Here is a 19582-nt window from a genome sequence, read left to right on the forward strand (position 1 = left end):
AAAGTGCAGAACATCTTAGAAAGTGAGTGAGCATCAAGGCTATTAATGGCACCATTCTTCTCCTAGTTGCCCCAACCAAAAATCACTGACTCTTCCCTATTCCTGAGCACCTTATTTAGTCACGATCACACCTGGCTGTTTGAATTGCTAAATATTCTTAGTCCTTCCACTCCCTCCATCTGTACAACTCTTCCCTTGACTATGTTCTTATCCTCACATTTGGCTATTACAGTAATTTCCTAGTTTATTTCTCTACTCCCAAATTTATACCACATGCCTCTAAGACTGCTATTCATCTTGCTACTAGATAATGTATCCAAAATACAGAGTTATCCCTTTTATTTCATTGCTCAGCACTTACCAGCATTTTCATTTCTTTATACATATATTGAAAGTATTTCAACATAGCACACAAAATTCCCTCTCTCCCATTCTTCCTATGACCTTTCCAGTGTCAATCACCACCACTTTATAATTCTCATTTTACATCCTATCTAATAAAGAGGGAATATGCTAGTTTACCATCACACCCTCACAAGATGGCTGTGCCCACAGCCAATAAAGAGAGAATATGTTAATTGTCACACCCTCACAAAGATTGTGGCACCCACAGCCACAAGATGGCGGCACCCAGTTCCTTCAGCCCCGCCTCATCCAGCCAGAGTCCCCCAGTCCCCTCAGCCCTGCAGGGGAAGGCAGTTGGGGGTGATTGGGTTGGCAGGGGAGCAGTTAGGGGGCTATCAGGCTGGCAGGCAGAGTGGTTAGGGGCAATCAGGCAGGTGAGTGGTTAGGAGCCAGCAGTCCCGGATTGTGAGAGGGATGTCCGACTGCCGGTTTAGGCCTGATCCCTGCAGGATTGAGCTTAAACTGGCAGTTGAACATCCCCCGAGGGGTCCCAGATTGGAGAGGGTGCAGGCTGGGCTGAGGGACAACCCCCTACTGTACACAAATTTCATGCACTGGGCCTCTAGTTCTAGTATAAAGGGCTGCTTGTAATTGTCATCTACATACAGTGCTGTGATTCTTCCACATACATGCATGTATTTTCTTTCCTGTCCACAATGTACTTACTCTCTGACATAGAGGTAGCACTTAGTCAATGTGTGTCAACCTGAAGTAAAATGATGGGGAGAGTTACAAATGAAGACAAAACTAGGAATTAGGACCATCCAATGATTCTAGCCTTTAACCAAAAAGTTTGAAATTTATCCTATAGACAGTGTGGGGCCAGTGGAGGTTTTCCAGCAGAAGAAATAAATGATTCCTCTCGCTACGAGTGTATTTGTGAGTGTGTGTATGTATGTGGGGAGCGGGAATAAGTGCAAACAGGGGGAGATCTCCCCATTGATATTATGTGAACTTTAACATTTAAATGAGATCTACAGCACTTTTCTAAAGAGCCTGTAGCTGTTTGCAGTCCTATCTCAGTGACTCTGATGCAACCTAACAGGTCACTTGGAGCTGCTAGCCAAAGACTTCTCTGATGGCTACAGCTATCCTAAAACCCACCACAGAGATGCTTGGGCTAGCTAGCTTCGGGAAGACTGTAAGCCTTTCTTCTACCGACTTGGCTTAGTTACCTCACTTCAGCCTACAACATGAGAGTTCAGGTCACCTTTGGGTCAGTGCCCTCATTGTGGTAATAGTAACTAACTCATAGATTATGCTTCCTGTGTGCCAGGAACTGCTTAAGCATCTTACAAATGTTAATTAAATTAACCCCAACAAAACACTATAAGATTGTTAGCACAGTTAAGAAATCTGAACCCACTTAGAATGGAATAATTATTTAGAAAAACAACTAGGAGTGGCAATCAACTGACATTACTGTCTTTATATGTATCTGTAGACATATATATTCATAGGTGCCTGAACTGCCCTAACCAGTTTGGCTCAGTGGATATAGGGTTGGCCTGTGGACTGAAGGATCCCGAGTTCGATTCTGATCAAGGGCATATATCTTGGTTTCAGGCTCGATCCCCAGTAGGGGGCATGCAAGAGGCAGCTGATATATATTTCTAACTCTCTATCCCTCTCCGTTCCTCTCTGTAAAAATCAATAAAATAGTTTTTTAAAAAAGAAAGATGTCTGAAATGAAGATTACCTACTGATAAGAAAAGATGTTTATGAGTGGTGGGATTGTGGGTTACTTTTTCATACACATACATATATATATGTGTGTGTAAACATATATGCATATAATTTTGAATTATATTTTAAGGATGTGTTTTCATTAATAAAGCCATTAATATAAATTTTAAGCTAGCCATATTCTTAAAATTCATCATAAAATAGCAGAAAGCAGGGACCCAGAGTTAGGAAGAGAAAGGAAGAGAATCTGGCATGAAAACTAGAAAGAAAGAAGATTATAAGAGGACAATGAGGGCAAAACATAGACAATGTCACTAATTCAACTTATTTTCATTGAGGACATCAGTAGCTATTACTTATCTAACAATCATCAGATACTTGTACCCTCAAATAAATCATCCTCCTAAATACGGTATTGATAAATGATAAGATATTGAGTGTTAACAGCAGAGAACAGAATGGTGCTAGAGCACCATTCTATCAGTGGAAGCTACTTAAATAAGGTTTAAAGTTGTCTCTTCAATTAATTGCATACAAGTAAAAATGGGAGCTGATCAAACTAAAATGATAGAGAAGAATGTTTTGGACATAAAGAACTGAATATGTGGGGGTTGGGTGGGGGGAAGGTGACACAGGCAAGCTAGGAAAAGGCCAACACTAATTAGAGGGCTTTGTCAACTATGATAAATATTTTAAAGTTTATCCTAAGGGAAATTGAAAGCATTTGTTTATTCATTCATTAGCCATTCATTCAACAAATACAGATCTAACTGTTGAAAATATTTCTATGACCAAAGCATAAAATTCTCTGTCCCCCTGATGTTTACATTCTAGTGGAGAGCATAATTTTAAATGAGGCAATTATTTTCTCCAGTAAAATCCAAAAATTGAATAAGAAAGGAAGTACAATCAAGGTGGACGACTGTATAAATATATTTACATAGTCACAATGTAAAGAGTGAGTATTGTTTAAAAAATGAACAGGGAGGATACTGACTTCACAATAGTGGTTTCATCTGGAAACAGAGAATGGGGTCAGATGTGAGTTATAAAAGTGATTTCAATTATTTCTGTAAGCTGTGTGTGTGTGTGTGTGTGTGTGTGTGTGTGTGTGTAATTTGAAACAAATGACAAAATATCAACATTTATTAAAACTGAATTTTTGTTTGTTCAATACTTCCCTGCATCTTTAACCTTTTGCACTCGGATGTTGAGATTAAAATTACTCTTTGAATGTATCAATAATTTGAAATATAAAAAAATCCAAATAAATAAGTTTCTATGAAAAGAAACTCCAGTTTTTTATTCTACTGCCGCATTTTGTAAAATCTGGGGTATTTAAAAAATTAAATCCCGAGTAGAATAAAGGAATCGAGAAAAAAGCAAGCAAGTGCAAAGGGTTAAAATAGTTTTTATTTAAAATATTTCATACTATTTGAGCTACTTAAGTATTAAATGCTAAAAGATAAAATTTTAAAATAAAGGCTAAATTGGGGATTTATTTATTTTCTTTATTTTTAATATGTTTTTATTGATTTCAGAGAAAAAAGAAAGAGGGAGAGAGAGGTAGAAAAATCAATGAGAATCATTGATCGGCTGCCTCCAGGGTTGCAACCTGGTCATGTGCCCTGACCGAAAATCTAACTGTGACCTCCTGGTTCATAGGTAGACGTTCAACCATTGAGCCACTCTGGCCAGGCTAAATTGGGGATTTTAAAAGGAGGATAGTAGCTTGGCTGGTTTTGCTCAGTGGATTGAGCTTTGTCCCATGCATCAGGAGGTCACCAGATCCCCATTGGGGTGGGGGGGGTGCAGGATGTGGCCTATCAATGTTTCTATCTCTCTTTTTCCCTTCCTCTCTCTCTAAAAATCAATAAAAACATATTTGTTTAAAGCAGGATAGTAGAAAACAACAGTAAAGAAATTTTGCAAATCACAATGTGAATCTCTTTGTGGTTTGGAATATGATGACACAGTGGGAATAAAGAGAAATTACAATTATTAGCAAATCAAATCAATAGGGGGACATAATTGTTTCCCTGAGAGAAAAGGGAGGATAAAGTAGTGGATGGCAACAATTTAGGCTAGGCATTCAGAAATTCCCTAAAAGCTTTTGCCAAGATAAGTTTTCCATTACACACCATTCCTCACCAGATACTGGCAAAAGTTGTCCTAGAAAGAATCTTCCATTTGTTTTCTCTCAAAGAATTTAGGATAGGATATAAGTAGCAGATCTTTAGCTCCCTAGACCAAAGCCAAAGGCATGGAAACACTTCCAGGTGGGTTTGCCAACTCTGGCCACCTTCCAACAAACCCAAGCAAAAAGGAAAAAGCAAAAACAAGGTGGCTTTCAAATAATAACTTGATGGTGGAAAGCTTCTTGAAAGGAAGTTAGAATGATTTCTTGATTTTTCATTCATAAAGAAATGTATCTTAATTATTGTCTTTGCAAAGCTATAAAATGGAAGGGAGGCATTGCATATCAACATTTTAATGTCAATAGGAACATTATCTAAGAAGTTTCTTTGGTTCCCTAAGTTACCCGATTGCTTTGGAGGTTGGAACCATTAAGGGGGAAAAAAGAGAACAAGAGCCAAACTAAAGGGAGTTGGTGGGAACCTGGGAGGCCTGGGAGGGAGTGGAAGATGAACTGTGGCGGGGGGCGGGGGGGGGGGGGGAGGAGGAGAGAGACACTAACCATTGACAGTTTTATTGCTCTAGCTTTTGCATCACTTTCTTCTAAAAAATGTTTGCTTCATTTGTGATCATCACAGTTGTCCCATTATTCTTGAAATTCTTTCTTTTTACCTTTTAACAAATAAGTACAGTAAATAAAAACATGGAAGGATTGCTTTTCATTACCAATAATTGTAACTATCTTATTCTTTTGAATCTTATGCAGTAAATATTACAATTTTATAGTTAAACTAAGACCCTGGAAGATTCTGTATGTTGCTCAAGATTATAAAACTAGTGGAAAATCAAGCCTGGGAGCTGTGATTTCACTATTTTATGCTTACCTGCCTATCTTCACAATAACATTTGGAAGCCCTGTAGTTTCAGGAAATTATAGGAAGAGAAAAAAATCAGCTTTCTAGTGGTCATATGTTACTTATCGCCAGGTTGCTCTGATATTTTTTATTTCAAATGTGCTTAAAATGAACTGTCTATTTGGTTATTGTAATTCAATTTGAACAAGGAGAGGGGTTAAATATATTCTTGCCATTTATTTAGTATTATGTGTTTCTGGTTCTTTAGGGGAGTTTGGATAAGAAATGTGTATATTTCTATTAAAATAATTGTAATAAATAGTTCCTGTTAATAATAAAAATGGAACAGGCTTTCAGAATGTTGACATGTTATTTCTTGGCTTCTAGGTTAGTTAATAATCTGAATAGAAACATCCTACACAGTTGTTCATTCAGCAAATATTGCTTTTATCAAGTCTCTTCACTGTTTTCAGCACTGTGCTAGTTTCTAGTGATAGAAATACAAAGGGGAGGTATATGACCTTCAATTTATATAGAATCAAATGTCCTTAGTGGAATAAGGTTGACTTAAATAAGTTAGTATAATGAATGAATAAAAGAGAGGGGGGGAGTAAGGGAAAGAATGAAGGAACAAACTAACAAACAGGAAGGAAGGAACGAGGAAGGAGAAAAAGTGTTAGGACAAGAATAAACATTGATCACTATAGGAGCATCGAGGAGAGAATATTAACCTGGTCTTGAAAGTTTAGTGATGCCTTCTGGGAGGAAATGGAATCAATGCATGTGAAAATTAATTAATCAGGTAAAAGGGAGAGAAATGTTCAAGCAGGAAGGAAAGACCCTGAAGACCCATGTCCCATTTAAGAAATGTGTATTTTTTGCAATATCACAAAGCAGTGATTCACTATTTCACACCCATCTTTATATCAAAGTCTATTCTATGGGAGCTACCCTTTTCTACAGAACAAACATCATAATTATGACCAGTTGTAAAAACATAAAAAGTGACCACTTTGTCTAACTATAAAATTCCCAGGTCCCTAAGTACTTCCTAGATTTTCCTTATTAATTTTGTTACATAAACATTCAGCAATGCAATCTAAGGAGAAGGGATTTATGACAAATAAATTGTCTTGAATAATGAATCTTTATTATCTTCCATTAGCACAGTGGTTTAAATCAAAAGGCTTTGGAGTCAGACATATCCATGTTGAAGTCCACATTCTATCACTGACTCATTGTTATGAGTTTAAGCAAATAAATTTCATTCTCTGAGCTTCAACTTCTTCTTCCATAAAATGGAGATAATAGTAGTAATGAATTCATAGATTTATTGGGTAGATAAAATAGCATACACAAGTTTAGTATTTTTCAACAGTTCAATTATATTAACTGCTATTTCTCCAGTGTTAAAAATGTTTTCAAAACTATAAAGAAACATTGATCACTATAGGAGATGGATAACATAGAGCTGGATGGATTAATTTAAGAATAAATGAATGAGAGGTAAATGCAGTACTTGCACCCTCCCATAACCACATAAAAAATACAGCTAACTTACAGATCAACCATCATTCAAAACCACCTGGAATCTAGCTGAATGCAAGTCCTACAACTAAGGATAAAAATAAGAAGCCACATAAAGACTGGTAGGAATGGCAAAATTTGGAACAGGCTGATCCCACATTGTAGATAAAAATCAGGAAGGATATCTTGGCTGCGGAGGTCCCCCCTGAGGAGTGAGGGTCCCAGCCCCACACCAGTCCCCCCAGTTGGGAAGAGAAGTCCCTATAACTTCTGGCTGTAAAAACCAGTGGGGATTGTGGTTGAGTAAAATGGAGGGCTGCTGGAGTCTCAGGCAGTTCCTCATAAAGGGCCCAAACACAGACTTACTTGGACTCACTTCCTCTGAACTCCAGCAATGGGGCAGCAGCTCAAAAGCCACCAGGGATTTACAGGAAGGAACTGAAGTGGCTGGCTTCAGGTCCAGAGCTGGAGAGGCAGCTTTCTCCTAGACAAGTGCTGGCAGAGGCTGTATCTGAGTCTCCATCAACCTGATAACACTGTTATCATGGTCCTGGTGATTCCCTGAGAGACCACCCCACCAACTTGTGGGCCTATACAAACTGTGTCCAGTGGCTTTTCCGTACAAATTGTCTGTCTTGGCTCATGCTTCAGACTTACCTAAAACCTCTCAAATAAGCAGCATCTGGCCTTGATGTACCCCATACCTCTTGCTAAGTGGCCCCAGTCCCAGCACTAGTGTCAGCCAATCTTGGTTTACAGTGTGGCCTCTCCAGATACCTCCAAGCTCAGTACAAGAATCAGCCATCTGCAGATTGCTTTGTAGCTCATGTCAGGTGGTGCCAGACAGAACACAGGTATTGGCTGATCTTGACCTACACTTCCTGGAAGGCCCCAGAGCCAGTGCACACAATGGATAGCTTCAGACCACATCAAAGCACCACCACCCAAACACCTCCACAGGTGACATACTCAAGGGACGAATTCACAAGCACCAGAGCTCTACTGAAATACATTCTGGTCCATGGGATGGGTATCTGTATGCTGATCCTCCACAGTGGTTGCAGTCAGTCCTTGCAGCCAATGGGCCTTGGGGTAAATCCCTCCCATTGATGTGCCAACAGCAATCAATGCGTAGCTGCAACAGGAGGCTATATACAACCCACACAGGGCAGGGGACACACCTGGAGTGCCTTGCTTGGGTGAACATGGAAGCTGTGCCACTGGACCCTACAGGACACCTACTACATTGAGTCACTCTACCACGTCCAAGGACATAGTAGCTCTCGCTAATACCTGAAAACAAACACAGGGAGACTGCAAAAATGAGGAGACAAACATTTTCCAGTCTCATACTATTAAACATTATTCATACACTGAAAATTTCTGAGTTTAAACATACAGCCTAGACTCCTCATTTAATCTCCAGACTTGAATATTCAACTGCCTACTCGACATATTTATTAAAATGTTTAATAGATATTGCAAATCATACATTTCCAAAGCTGAAACCTAGGTCTTTACCCTCCTGATTCCCAAGGCTGCTTGCTCCATCCTTAACATTCTATATTTCTCCTAATGGCAAATCCATTCTTTCATTAGCTCTGACCAATGCCTTTGGAGTCATATTTTAACCTCTCTCATATCCTTTAGTCAATTCATAAAAATATATATATATCCATTGACTCTCCTTCAAATATAGAATTTTACCATTACCTCCATTGTAAAAGCCCCGGTCTTAGTCAGCAATCAATATTAATCACCTTTACTGCTGAGATAACCTTCTAACTAGTCATCTTGATTCTTGCCTTGTCCCCACCTAGAGCTACTTCACAGGACCCCAGGCAGAGATATCTTTTTTAAAAAGCAAGCCAGACCATATGACTCCATTGCCTAAGAACCTACAATGATTTCCTATTTTATTCAAAGTCAAAGTCCTTACAAATTATTATCTGGCCCCTTGTTATGGCTCCGGGCTACTTTCCCTTTCACTTCATCTCTCTCTTACCCCAACACATAGGTCCTTCTGTTCTTTAAAATATCTGCAAGTTTCTTATCCTGGGATCATTGCCCCAGCTGTTCTCTGCCTGGAATGCTCTACCCCAGATACCATAGGGCTCCTATCCTTCCCTCCTGCAAGTCCCAGCTGAAATGTCTACTCTGACCAACAGGTTTCATATTACAAATTGCCCCCCTTGCCCTCTTCTCTCTCTCATTTTCTCCATTTAATATATAAACTTTTATTCTATTATATTGTTTATGTATTAATTTATTTTGTTGATCATATATTGTCAGTCTCCCCAGTGGGAATATAAGCTAAAGAGGAGGGTTTGTTTTATTGTTTTGTGTGTGTGTGTGTGTGTGTGTGTGTGTGTGTGTGTGTGTGTGTGTTTTGTTTTTGTTTTTGTTTTGGCATGTTTTGTTCACTTGGGAATATCAAGGTCCTCAAATACAGTAGACACTTAATAAATATTTGTTGAAGAAATAAATTACAGAATGGAAGAAAGGAAACAAAGTGAGTGTCTATCATTCATTACATTAGGAACTTTGTTTTCTGCCAGCTAATCCGTATCTGAATTATCTGCATTTTACAAAAAACTAAGGTTGAAAATGTAAAATATCTGTGCTGTGTTTACACAGTAAGTAGCAAAAGTGGAGGTTGGAACCTTTGTAAGGCTCAAGCCTCACTGTAAAAGTAAATGGAAAGACTGTGAGTCACTGAATTCTTTCTGAACAGACCTCTAAAGTCCTATGAAAAATTTTGTGCAGTGATCCGTTAAAACAATGAGCCTGAGAAAGTTGTTTCAGTTAATGCTGAAAACACAATGATTTTTTTTAAAGGAAATGCCAGGGCTCATATATTATTGGAAATTTGTAAAATGCCTTCTTACTTTTCCAATTTCTCAGTTCTCATTAACTTATACATTTGTTGATCGCACCAGATGAGCCCAAAGGTGACATATTAATAAACGTAACACCATCTGCTCCAGGAAAAAAATTGCTAAAAGGCCCTCTCGATGGAATTTTTCAAAATAGGTCCTCAAAGAGAACATAAACCAGTTTTCCTCTTGCCAGAAACTAAGCAATGAAAAATGTACCCTGTGCTCTTCTTCACAATGATAAATTTATGGTAATGCTAAAAACAATGTCATCGTGGTCAGAAACCATTCTGATAGAGAAAACAATGTGGTTCCATTGATTTCAGTTTTTGATAAATATAGCTTACCCAAAATAAATGATCACATTCTCCCCAAGAACATAAAACATTATAGCACAGTGCTTACCACTAGTCTCTAACCCGCTTGGAAAGTGCTTTCATAAAGTGCTGGTATATTATATGAGTAACATGAAACAGATAAATGTCTCTTATTTCACCACCTCTTAAAAGTCACATTAAGTTGAGTGAAAATTCAGAGACCATATGTGCTGCCTTGTACTTACAAACAATTTAAGATAATATAATACCATTTACTTGGGGCTGTGTATATATAAACAGGCTAGAAAGATAAAATAGGCCTGGCTTTTTCCCAGAAGAACATAGGACAATCTAATAAAACACTTTAGCAGATGTTGAGTCACTACTGTTTTATGTGCGTACTTCTCTTCTTCCTCTTTTTATCACTTCATAATTATTAAGCCCCTGTTCCAGTCACGTGTTATTTTATGTGGCCCTCACACTAATCCTTGAGATGTAGGCTGGAAGGTATTATTATCTTCCCTCCTACAGCTTTAACTGATTTCGCATCTGAACTCCCAGCAGTACTTCTCGGAGATGTTATAATTCTCCGATGACACTATATTGCTATGCTGTAGAGGTATTATTCCTCCACGCCTCTGATTCCTGCATTCTGGCTATTTCCTTTACAGTTCTTCTCCCCTCGTCCATGTCTGTACTTCTCATATGGTTCCTTTCACTTGAAATGTTCTTCAGCCCCAACCCTACCTCAGTTCCCTTAACTAAAAAGGAATGAGTCTGGCCAGTGTGGTTCAGTGGTGAGCATCGACCAAGAACCCTATCAGGACACATGCCTGGGTTGCTGGCTCAATCCCCAGTAACAATTTAAGAGTCTGACTAAACCAGAGGAAAGGGACTCTGAAAAGAGCCTGGCAAGCCAGTTAATTAATAGAAATAAATAGAAATTAAATGTAAAACACTCAATATAGCTCATAGCATATATGTAAAATTCATTGATAGTCTATTGGTTTTAAAGTGATGACTTTAATGTTTTATTCTAACAAAATACAAAAATAGTTTTAAGCATTTTATAGACTCGGTCCTGAAAAATTGCTTCACTGTCAGCATGTGCATTTTTCTACAAGGATTTCTTCAGATTAAAGGCCTCATTATAGGGATGGAATTCTGCATTAATTCCATTTTTCACATAGAAAAATCAAGATGCAAATAAATAAAGCAAAAGTCTCATACCTGTGGGAAATACTGTGTGCAAGCTGAAAATGAAGCACATGTACCCTTACTCTATTATCCTCTTCATTAATAAGATCAATCATTCATTCAACCTGTTTAACAGCCTGTGTGCGGGGTTCTGTGCTTGGGACAGAAAACAGCAAAAGCAAAGAAACAGTCTCCTGCTCTCAGATTGTTCACAGTCCACCACATGAACCAGACAAGCAAACTCACTGTGAGCAGAACAGCTGTGCTATTATGCGCAACAACAACAACAGAACAATGGTGTGCAAGACTGCGATAGGCACAGGCCCAGGGCACTGTGTGACCACAGGGGAGGAACGTGTCATTCAGCCGCAGGGAATCAGGAAAGCCATTCTGGAAGAGAATCTGGAAGATGAAAAACAAAAGAGGAGTTAACTAGTGTACAGGATAGGGGCAAGGTAAAAATGGAGCACATTGTATTATTTAGATTCATATGCTGTGTTTTTCCTCTTCTGCAGTTTGACCGGAAGTCATATTTTTCAAAGTTGTTCCCTACAAATGTGCATCTGTGATAATCCTTCCCCCTGGCACTCTGCAGTACTAGTAAATCATTCTTTATGCCTTAATTATTAAATGAATATTTGAATACATTTTCAAACTCCCCTATAAAATGTAACCAACAACAAAGAACAAAAATAAAAACCAAATTAAAAATACCACTCTGAGTTGGCTCAGCGTTCTGAGGGAATTTTATTTAGAGAATCTAAGCCCACAGTCTATAATAATAAAAGAGTAATATGCTAATTAGACCAGACATCCTTCCAAATGTCCTTCCTTCTGGACAAAGCCACAGCAGGTGGGGGCAGAGGCAGAGGCGGCCTCGCGGCGACAGGGGCCAAGGCCTTTGCACACATTTCGTGCATCAGGCCTCTAGCCTGTAATAAATCTGGAAGGGCTGGGTCCAATGATAAATGGATGGCTGTGAGTCCCCTCTGGAGTAGTGTTCAGAATGCCCCATAGTCTATCCTTGTTATCTTCCGGTGTGGGTATTTGCTCATTCAAAAAAATCTACACTAGAAAATTTCAGGGGCACAAACCCAACACTTGACTAATCAGAGTCTCTGACCAGAAACCCTCAGGACATATAGTCCAGGATGACAAGCTTGCTGAAGAGTTTGAACCAATGTGATTTTTCAGAAGGGAGCATGGATTTAGGTCAGGGTAACAAATAGCAAATACTTATACTACCATTAACCCTGTCTTGCCCCTGGAAGGCACTGTTAATTACTCATGATTCTCTTTCCTAAGTAGCCTCAGGACCCCTGTCAGAGGGACACTAGATCAGTTGGCCTCCCTGATAGTAGCATCAAGCAAGCAAGCAAAAATCCCACAGGATTTTAATCTCAGCCACAACATGTTAGCTCATATTGCCCCTCTGTAAAATAGAGTTGGTGGTTCCTACTTCACTTGTTTATTATGAAGATTACCTAAGATATCTAGGAGATCATCTGACACTTATGCTCCTTTTTTAAAATGCTGGCATAAGTGCCCATCAGCGGATGAGTGGATTAAAAAACTGTGGTAGATTAAAAAACAATGGAATACTACGCTGCTATAAAAAAGAAAGACCTCTTACCATTCGCAACAGCATGGATGGACATAGCATTATGCTAAGCGAAATAAGCCAGTCAGAGAAATAAATATCACATGATCTCACTCATTTGTGGAATATAATGAACAACATAAACTAATGAACAAAAATAGATCCAGAGACAGAGAAGCATCGAACAGACTGTCATATCTCAGAGGGAAGGCAGGGGAGGGGGGATAAGAGATCAACCACAGGACTTGTATGCTTGCATGTAAGCATAACCAATGGACACAGACACTAGCGGGGTGAGGACATGTGCTGGGGGTTGGGGATGGCTGGGGAGAGCTCAATGAGGGAAAAAGGAGACATATGTAATACCATATGTATTACTTCAAACAATAAAGAATTTAAAATTTTTAAAAAAGAAAGAAAAGTAAAGTAAATGCTGGCATCAACAGGAATAAGGCAGCTTCCAGTTGAAGCAATTTCCAATATAACTTAACTAACATTTGGATAGAAACTAAAATTTTTATTTGAGGCAGTGATCAAGGTATGTTTTCACACTAAGGTAATGGTAAAAATCAATCAACTCTACCATATGCCTTCTCTGCAGAGGACTTGGGGTGTTTTTTGGTGTTTTTTTTTTCTGGCTTAAACTAAAAAATGTTGCAATTAACAGCTTTCCTGGGAATAGTGAATCTGAACTTTATAGTTAGATGGCACTTGTTAAAAAATGACTTCTGTTTACTGCCTTCCTCATTCCTTTCCTCTTCCCACACATCCCAAATTCAATGAATTATTCAGAATTAGATTAATCAGTCAATCATAAAACATTCGTCAATTCATAATCAATACCAGGAATATTTCTAATGTGAAACATGTCAAACTGCTAGATAGTAAGTGTTTAAAGTGCTTCCTTAGTTTTGTCCTTTCTTAGTTACTAGAATTTGACTAAAATTTAGATGTAATGCACTGAATTTAGCCTTCTGTCTATAACAGTACATAACAGTTCTGTAATTTGGAACTTCTTATAGGAAACAAAAAATTCTGTTGAAAATGATTTGATCCTTTTGCCAGATGATAATTATACACTTTGGTTATATAGTAAATACATTAATTTGTAAATTGCTAAGTTAACCATTTGAGTGAGATACTATGATCAGTACTAGGGATCCATTTGTGAGCAAAAGAGACAAAGTCCTTTACATCAGGGTGCTTAGAGTCAATCAGGGAGGACAGATGACTGATCTTAACAATTCTCTCTCTCTCTCTCTCTACCTTTCTCCCTCCCTCTCCCTCCCTCTCTTTCACTATCACTCACACATAATTCCAATTCTTCTGAACTATGGATGTTATGAAAACCTTTAGCTTAGCCTGAGTGAACAGATAGTATTACAATATCAGGGATATGGACAATGCAGAAAAAAATCTGAGTCTGCATTCCTTTGCTATCTCAGACCAGCACCTTAGAGATCCAAAGCCAGAGCAGCCAAGAGAGGAGGAAAGGCATTTAGGTGGTCTATCGAAGGAACACATTTGAAAGCAAGCATGATGCTGCTAGTCACCAGTCAACACCTTGTACTCTGGGCAGAACTATTGTTCATGTACCAATGTAGTACATCTGAAGTAGCCTAACCAGCAGCTGGGGACACGTACATCTGATTCTCAGAGATTTTCAACAGCAACTTCCTTTCCTGAAAAAATATACCAGGAATAATGAAGCTTGTTAAGGAGTTCCTGCCTAGCTTACTTGCAGAATATCAGGCAACTGTCCCAGGATCTTGGACTTCTCATTCTTACTGTCTGAACAGACACTTGGAATAGGGTTTGTAAATGCAATAGTCTATGACTAATTAATACAGCAATGTTAACCCTGTAAGACTAATACCCAAATAGTAAGCATGATCACAAGTCATTGCTGAGGGGTCATATCATTTTAGGGGTGTCCAGGAAATCAGGGGCCCCTCCATTTTTCCATGAGGTGTATCAAAACACATTGGCAGAATCACAAGATGAGCATAGATAATACCATTTTGGCAGTTCACTTTCCCTTAAAAAAAAAAACCCAGTTGCATTTTCAATATATATTTCACTTCAAGCTATGAAAGGATGGATTATAGTAGAGAACCGTAGAATATGGATCAAGCATGAAAGGGGATGGAAGTGAGAAGTGGATAGCTACTTAAATAGATGTGATCAGAAAATAGGCCATGGTTTTCTAACCTATGGCTTTTTGGCAGTTCTAGACACCAATGTGATGTGTGTCTTCTGAGAAACTCTAACATGTTTGCTAGGAGGGAACTTCACCAACACGATCTAAGATTCTTTCATCTAAAATATGATAGCATATGCTAACTTGATTAAATTTATAATAAAACTATAAAATATATACTACTATAAATTTTTTGTAAAACTCTACATGCCCTTCCGGTATGTATAACTTACCAGCATACTATAAAGTAACTTACTATTCACCAAGAATGAAACAGGGATAAAACAGAAAACTATTAAATGAAGAAAATGCCCAGAAAACCATTAACTGGAAGAAAATAAAGAAGAGAATTAGGTAGAATACCAAGGCATTCAGGTGTTTGTAGACCAATGCACATAGTAAAGGTAGTAATCAATGAAAATGTAAATGTACATTATACTAGGGTTAGCATTACCTCAATATTCTGAGATTTAGTAGATCATTTTCCATGATAGGACTACAGCAATGGAAGGCTATTACTCCTTGTACAAAACAGGTCTAATAGGAGTGTGAGGGCGGGGGGAGGAGAGGGGAGGAGAGCATGGAGGGAATATAAGAGAATGATATACCACCAGAATAGATATCTGTGAACCTGAAGCTCAAAGCTCTTTGGGGAAGGGTTTAAGAAAAACAAAAACGTAAGTGTTGTTTTTAGAAGAAGGTATGCTGGACCATCCAATTAACCACTTTGCTTTGGCTTCTGACACACTTCCTTCCTTCTAGCTGATCTATCTTATGACTTCCCTCACATATCTTCTCTGCCATTCCCTAAGGCTGGTATCAAACGAGACCTCTAGGCTTTGCTCTCATCTACATCTATGAATTTCCTCATTGATTGCTTTCATTTCCATGTCTCTTACTTCCTCCTGTAAACAGGTGATTCTTAAAGCTATAACTTCCACCCTGATATCTCTTCTAAGCCTCTATTTCCATCTTCTGAGTAGGTCATAGATACTTCAAGCACAACATTTCCAAACTGGAACTAGACACCATTCCCATAACACGTGACCCTTTACTTCCTACAGTCTTTATTTTAGTTAATAGCATTGCGACCAACTTGGTTAGAAACCTCTCTCCTGATTCTATCTGTCTGCCTTATAATTTCTTTCAAGCCTAGTTCTAAAATGTCTTTATTAGCTAAATGTTTTCTTTAATACAGTGACTTTTCATTTTTTCCCTATCATCTCTTGACTTTCCTCTTGTGATAGCCTGACTAGTTTATTTGCCTCTAGTCTCCACCTGCCCTCCTGACCTGCTTTTCTAATCCATCTTCCCCCACCACTAGTCCTGGCCATGAGATAATGGAAAGCCTTAGGTAGGGTTAGGATGATCACATCCTGGAATTATTATATAAGACATTTGCATGCTGGATGAGAAGTCAACCTCATAATCTCTAAGGCTGGGTTGCCAACCAAGGACCAATTATGTAGTCATTGAGCTTGCTTATTCAAACTGATATTTCTTTATCTCATCCCAAAAGTATTGATTCAAAATCTCCTGAGTTTAGACCCTGGAATTGTACTTTTGTAGACTCTACAATAAGTGTGATGAACATCCATTTTTTGGAAACTCTAAGATCTTATCCAATTATAAGATTCAGTGATTATAACACTCTAATCAGAATCCAATTTGCTATTCCAAGAAAATAGTTACCAAAGTCTTTTGTGCAATGGCAGCATCATTAAACAAAACATAAAGCCTTCAGAGTGCACATTTAATGAAACAAAGCATTCATTTGAATGTATACGTTCTGGTACATTTGGGAAAATTATCATATCACATGAGAAGCATGCTTTATGCACATTTCTTCCTACACATATATCTAATGGTTTTTTTTCTTTAGTTTCACAAGTAATGCTAATTAGTTGCACATTAAGACAAAGTAAAAATAGTGGTGAATGTTATGTGCAAAACATTTAGTAATTAGAGTGTTAATTACATTTATATAAAAGCAATTAAAATTTAACAAAACAGCAGGAAAAAAGAAGAGAGTAAAATGAAAGCCCTTAAAGTAAATATTTAGATTTTTTTCAGTTGGTTCTCTCTAGCTAATAAAAGGAGTTCTACTTCAGGTATCATATAACGTTTTCTATATCAGTAAATTACTGGGACATTAGTAGCTCATGACGAACAAGGGAAACTGGTCCCTATAGAATTAACTACAGTAGATAGTAAATTTCATTTTCATATTGATGTTATAAATAAATTATTAGGAAAGAATAAAAATAAGAATGACTAATCCCTATTTTATTGTTGCAATTACTTCCTACAATGAACAAATTTATAAATACGAAGCATAACACTGTGTTATATTAAGGTCTCAGAGGTTGAATTCCTACATATAAGCACACATATGAATACAGGTGCCTAAAAATATGGATACAGGTATATTCATTAGCAACTATGTATACATTTACTTATAATTAACAACATTATGTAAAATAACTCTCTTATATTAATTTGGGCTATCCACAGACATTTTTTTAGGTTAAAAGCACTTTGTTTCAATATTAAATGAACACTTTTTAAAATAAAGATACATTTTCCTATGGAAACTATTTTGTAAAGTGAACTGAAGATCCTCAGCTAACTCACAAATCCTGTTAAACCCATAGCGATGTGGGGAGCGGGTCAATTGGGGAAAAAGGAGACTTATGTAAAACTTTAGACAATTAAAAAAAACAACACTGTGAATTAAACTATAACACTAATGGGACTCTGAAATCTCAGATCTTGAAGAAAGAGACTGGCAAGGCAAAAATGATGAAAAGAAGAATGTTCCCTTTCCTTTTTACAATAGAGCTTCCTTAAAAATATTTTAAAAAACCCTTTGCTTCTTCGCTACCATTACTTATTGCTACCTCCCTTAACTCCCAGTACCACTGATTTTTGTAGCCACTGACTACAACACCCTTGATCATGAAATATGGGTAGTCTATAGGAAAACCTTACACCTATATCAATTAGGATTTGGTTTGGCTGCATATATTAGGGAAAAGAAAAAACAATAAAACAGTAGTTTAAGCAAGGCAAATGTAATGTACATAGTCCAGAGTTCGCCAGTGGTTCAGTGGTTAATAGGGACTCGGGCATTCTCTATTTTCTTTTCCATGACCCAGAACATGTTTTCTGTCCTTAAAGTTACCTTACATTCCAAGATAACTGCTGGAGGTCTAGCCAACATGTTTGTATTCCAGGTAGCAAAAGGAAAAAGCAGGGAGGGACAAAAAAGTTCTCACCAAGATGAGTCATTTCCTTTAAAAGAGTTCTCTGCCTTACATCTTATTGGGTAAAACCTAGTCACATGGAAAAACCTGACTGCAAAGGCTGTTGGAAAATACAGCTTTAGCTGCATCTTTTGTCACACCCAATGAAATTGGTCTGTTGCTGAGGATAAAGGGGAGAAAATATATTGGCAAGCAATTAGTAATCTCTGCCACATTCCTCAAATATCCAATGCTCCAGAGTACTTTACTCCTTTCCTACTCACAATAAAGCTATCTCAATTTTATTTTTTAAATCTAATTCACAGGAATGATCTTTCTAGATCACTGGTTCTCAACTTCAGCTGCAAATTTAGAAGCACTTAAAGTGCCTTTTAAAAATTCTGATGCCCAGGCCAACTAAATCAGAAACAATGTCAGTGAGACTCAGGCCACAGTGTTTCAAAACAATATCTCCTGGTGATCCCATTGTGCAGCCAAGTTCAAGAACTACTGTCCCAAAGAAATTTTAAAAGAAGGCATGTAACCCAAATGATACCAAATTTCGTCACTTTTTCTGTTGTGTAAAAAAGTGACATTAAAAACAAACAAACAAGCAAACCCTGCAAGCCAGGAGTGGAGAATAATTTGAGTGTTGGCACGTGCCATAGACCAACTGTTTGCCTTTAGAATCAGTTTTCCTCTACTACATGCTCCTTTTTGTAAACACTGTCTTCTCTTCTATAACACTGGAACCATATGATTCTCTGAAAATCCTGATTGTTCTGTACAGTAGATTCAAGGGCAGCATAGATTGATCCAATGTTGGTCATCCTTGATGACTTTTCTCTCATACATCCCCACATCATTTTAAATAACCTGTATTGCTTCAAATAACTCAAATCTGCCCACACTTTTATCTTATCCAAAATCCACACAGCAACCAAAGGAATGTTTAAAACATACACAAATCTGACTGTGTCATTTCCTCTACTCTACATAGATCCCTCCAATGACTTCCCATTGATCTAGGACTCTGCCGGGCAAGATTCCTTCCCACCCACCTCCCAGCCTTATCTTAGGCCACTCATCACACTCTTGCTTCCAATGCCTCCTGGCTCTTACTTTACTATCAATCTGTTTGCCAAACCTACAGAATTCCCAAACTCAGCCAAACCAATACTTTCATTTGCTAATTCCTGTTGAAGGAAGATATCATTGCTCCCACAGACTGGGTCAAGATTCATACTACACTTCTTCATGGCCCTTATTACAGTTGGAATTCTTTGGAAGCACCCACCCACCCCCTGATTATTTTTTAAGAAGGCAGGAAACATGTTCATGTTCTTCACCATTTTGTTTTCAGATCCTAGAACAGCTCCTAGCACAGAATATGTATTAATAATATGAAGATAAATATTTTAGAAGTGAATACATGAAGAAATGAGTAGCATGGGATTCTGAGATTGGAATGGTAGATTAGAGACGAAGTGAAAGGTTCATAAGCAGCGGCTTGTAACTTAGTCACAGCTGGCCCAAGTA

General features: G+C 37.9%; 1 protein-coding gene across 5 annotated transcripts in view; it reads left to right on the top strand.

The window, feature by feature from the left end:
* GRM5 (glutamate metabotropic receptor 5) overlaps positions 1–19582 on the top strand; it is a 417372-nt gene that overhangs the window by 347318 nt on the left and 50472 nt on the right. The window lies entirely within an intron of this gene.

Source organism: Eptesicus fuscus, chromosome 13 (genome assembly GCF_027574615.1).
Source record: "Eptesicus fuscus isolate TK198812 chromosome 13, DD_ASM_mEF_20220401, whole genome shotgun sequence".
NCBI lineage: Eukaryota > Metazoa > Chordata > Mammalia > Chiroptera > Vespertilionidae > Eptesicus > Eptesicus fuscus.